This window comes from Hippocampus zosterae, chromosome 17, assembly GCF_025434085.1.
Source record: "Hippocampus zosterae strain Florida chromosome 17, ASM2543408v3, whole genome shotgun sequence".
Classification (NCBI taxonomy): Eukaryota; Metazoa; Chordata; class Actinopteri; order Syngnathiformes; family Syngnathidae; genus Hippocampus; species Hippocampus zosterae.
The window spans coordinates 14,030,932-14,035,565 of NC_067467.1; positions in this window are offsets into that span (position 1 = coordinate 14,030,932).

Sequence of the window (4,634 nt, forward strand, 5' to 3'; positions counted from 1 at the left end):
CTCATGCGTGAGACTCGAGTATAAAAAAATGCTACCAAATGAACGGGAGTTAAAGTTGTCAATGCTAGTACAAAGGTGTATGCCTAACTGTACACCTTAAAGCTTCCAGGCATTGTTTCAAATGCTTTCAGCCTTTAGTGACAAAACGACAGGTGCACTTTGTGACTTGTTGAACAGCTCGAATGGAATTTCGAGGCTTGAACGTTGTGTGTGTGGGGGCACTTGAAAGCGCTAACAAGTTCACTTTCAAACATGGAAGGAGTAAATGCGGTTGTAAACCTCTGTTCAACTCTTCACGATTTTTTTGATAAAAAGATACAGATGGATATAAAGGTTGGACTAAAATTGTACCATTCTTGAACACATTTATTTTGTCAATATCTTGAAATAGAGGGAACAGACAGAATTGCAATAAGCTAACTAGTGTACAGAGGAACTAATGCAACAACAGAACATGGGATCAGCCCGACAAAATAACTTTCTAGTCACTGTCACTTATAAATTGAGAAATGTTTCCACGTTGTGTTGGTGTTAAAATATATTATGGCATGTCACATTGGCGATATAATTCCCTAAGTGTTGTGCTGCCTTCAAATCACTTCTCTCACATTATGTGGCCATAACAACACTTTTATTCAGGCCATTTGTGTTTTGCCGGCAGTCTTAGGAGTAACATGACAATTTACAGAAACATTACGTTTCTCACCAACTAAGTAATGTCACATACATGGAGTGTGCAAAAAAGGAAGGGCAAAAAAGAGGCAAGAAGAAGTGAATGCTAAAATGAGTACAATAGACTTGTTTTTTGTATCAAATCCAGGCAGAAGCTAGCATCCCGCCCGAGTCAAGTAACTTTCCATCTAGTTACATCACTGAAGCGGCATTGACCCTACTGCCATATCTTGCTACTCCAGGCGGTCAAAAGGAGACATCCCCACCACTGCCGCCACAGAAGAATAATTTGACTCATTAGTCTGTGCCCACCTTTGAACTGGTTGCAGGAACTATTCTCTCTATACATCAAGGACTCTGCGATTTTATCATGCATCCAGACGCCAATTCAAAATTGCAACTTGCTTGTGTACTGTGTACTGTAGGCCTACGGGACCATTCTCCAGAGGGAAACCCCCCCAGCCCCCCCACGGAAATAGACTCGTTAATTACTTTGCTGACCACAATGCCTGCAAGATGAGCTTCTAACGTGTGAGTATGCTTTTTTTTTGGTTGAGAATTGGAATTTTAATCTGTGCCAAAGTACTAACCTGAAATGAGCCATTTGTCTACATTCAAACAAATATAAAGGTTGTAAAAGCAAATCTAATGTATTGGAACATGTTGGTGGTATTGTTAATATTCAAGATACAAATCACAATATTAAAATTTGCAACAAAAAAAAAAAAGCAAAATACATGTTGACGGTGCTCTTAAATTTCTCTGCGTGTGTGCGTCCAAGCGAATGTCTGCGCCTACGTATGTGTGGATGCACTTGTGTTGAGGGCAGGGTACTGGCCAGAAACAAATGTTTTGCACTGGGGCCCATCACCATTATGTTATCAGATCTAAATATCTCCATGCACCGAAGCAAGGCACGGTGCTTCAAAGGTTCTTTGAGGCACATGGAACCTGCTTCCGGCCCCTTAACCCCACACAAAAGAAAGATCCTACCTCTCGCTTCATCAACGTTCCGGTGTCGCTGCTCGGTCCTGGTATGGTGCACACATCCAGGCAAATCTCATTAATCACTTAAATCAGCTATAACTGTAATTTCCCAACAAAGGGTGGTCAGTGTATTGAGTAGCGATGCAAGCTATGTTTAAAATAGATTAAATATTAAGCATTAACTTTCCAGCAGATGAAATGGTCCAAATCACCTCTTTCTTCAATGCTTTACAGCAGGGGTGTCAAACTCATGTTTGTCATGGGCCACTTTTGAGTTATTTCTTCCCTCGGACATGACAGTGAAACCACAAAAATGTTTAATCGTACTATCACAAAAACAATTATTGGAAATATCTCTGTGTCATTTATTACACATAACAACTTGACATTTTGGTACATTTTTTAGCAAGGATCATGCGAGTTGACTCACATGATTTACTTTCGAGGGGCCACACAAAATATTGTGGCGGACCGGATCTGGCTCCCGGGCATTGTGTTTGATACCTGTGCTTTACGCTGTTTTGGAATACTGTTTGGAAGACAAAGGGATCCAAAAGGCCTCCCATGGCCGCCCTCAAGACAAATATACGCCAGGCATGTTGAACTATATTTACAATTTCATCTGCACCATGGATGAAATACAGTGATCCCTCGCTATTTCGCGGTTCGTTTATCGCGGCTTCGGTGCATCGCGGATTTTTTCAAACATTAACAAAAAATAATTTGAAATCTGCAAAAATCAGTGTCTAAGTGTTGTTTACTATGCGTGCTAGTGTGTGCGCACTCTGCTCAAGCAAGGTCCATGCGGGGCCTCGTGTGTGTGTGTGTGTGCGTGTGTGTGTGTGTGTGTGTGTTAGTGCGCTCTGCTCAAGCGCAAAGGCCAACGTGGGGAGATTTTTTTTATGTTTACGTTAATTGGTCGCTCGTTCGCGGGTTTTCGTTTATCGTGGGTGGTTTTGGTCCCCACTAACCGCGATAATCGAGGGTTTACTGTAGTGTGATTTTGTGAGCGGCATGTAAAACTTGTCACCAGTGCTCATTCATTCAGAAAAGAGAGTGACTCTCATTCATTTAACCACCTCTCCGAATCAACGGCTCGTTGTCCTCACTCTGCAGCATCTGAAACCGTCCGGCGGCTACACAAAGCCAAATTTCCCAAGGCGTGAGCCACAATTGGTCGGATATGGGGAATGGTGAGCCTCTGGTCTACTGGTGGAGACCTCTCATTCACATGAATGTGACTGAGCGAGTAGTGTGCATGCTCATGAAAATGTTTTAGCATTAATCATGAAAATTGTATCTATTCATACTTGTGAAATTGTAAATATGGTTCAGTGTTGTTGTGAAACACTATCACATGTTTATCGTATATACCAGGGGTGGCCAACCCGCGGCTCGCGAGCCGCATGCCTCTCTTTGGCTGGTTCAATGTGGCTGCCGGGCTTTCACATGAAAAGCGTCAAAAACGCCATAGCGGTGGCGCTGCCATTCAAACAACTGCTGCAGAAGAACTAGCGATGTCAGCCTATCATCAATCCAGTTATTTGATTGACATACAGGGCAACTAGTCAGATAACTGAATTTTGACCGCTCATGTGCAAACAACGGCGCTTAGTGCTAAGCTCGTCAGCGCATTACCTCTGATTTTAAGGCAGGGGTGCTCAATACGTCGATCGCGATCGAGCGGGAGCCAGCGGACTGGTCCCAAGTCAACTGCGAGGGGTTAGAGGAGGAAATGGGGGGAGGGGGGGGGTTGTGGGTCTGTGTTCGGCTGTTGCTCATTGTGGCGTGCGTGTGTGCATATACACGCGTGTGCACCTGCCAGCACCACTTAACACATAACGAGGCTAAAATGGGTGTCAGGGGAGGAGGGCAGGGCAAGGGAGCATCTGTAGCAAGCAATATGCCAATGATTGAATGTGGGGAATCACCGTCAGTGGCTGTGACATACTAACTGCGGTCCTCACTAAAAGTGTTACGTTTCGGACAAGCCAAATTAAGTTTGGACCCCAAAGTGTAGACGTCAACAAGGTCTCAGTTGCCAAAATTTGTTTTAATACAAAAATCGCCACGACTAAGAGATAACATAAAGCGCTGGTCAAAACAAGGACCAGAGGGCACAAAATACGAACAACAAAAAGCGCTTGCACAAAAGGCAAGGGAGGGAAATAAAGACCGCAAAGACAAACAAAAACAATGTATCAAAATACACGCAAGCAAAAGCCAAATCACAAAATAAAATCCACTACTTACAAAACCATTGGTACCGAGAGTTCAAAAGCGAAACACGACGAGATCTATAGCAAGAATAGTCTATGAGCATGGAAACAGCAAGGCATAAACAATACTCCAACAACCAGAAGACAGATTGCGGGGGCTTAAATACACAGTACAGTAATTGACAGATTGGCAAGAGGTGTGCAGCCAGAAATTCCGCTCAGTCTGCTACCTGCTGGCCAGGCCCAGAACAGGAACATGACAAAAAGAGGACTGCCGATGCCCCCATGTTGCCGTGAATTCATATTTCAAGTAGGTGTCCTGCTGTTGTCCTTTTCTTGGTCATATGCCCTTGTGTTGTCTTTATTGCTGGGCTTTTTCGCTGTTGCAAAGCAACTTTCCAAACACATCTGTTTTTTTTGGTGGTTTTTTTTACACATTTTTGCTAGCTTGTGGTCGTTTTATATCAATGAGATATGATGTGTATGTCATATGGAGAACAGAGAGAATCTAGTCACTTGTCAAAATAAAATTTATTTGGATAAAAAAATGAACAGTAAGTTTTTTTTAACCCTTTCATGCACCCTGCAGCCTGATAACACGACAAGCTGTCCACTGTCGTAACCGCTGTCCTTGAAAGTGTTATTCTTTCAGTTGTGCAGCCTGCATCAGGCTGCACCAAAGTGGCCCACTGCCTGGTACCGGTCCACAAAACTGCCCTCAACTACCTGAAGGGCACAATGCTGTTTCATTGGTCA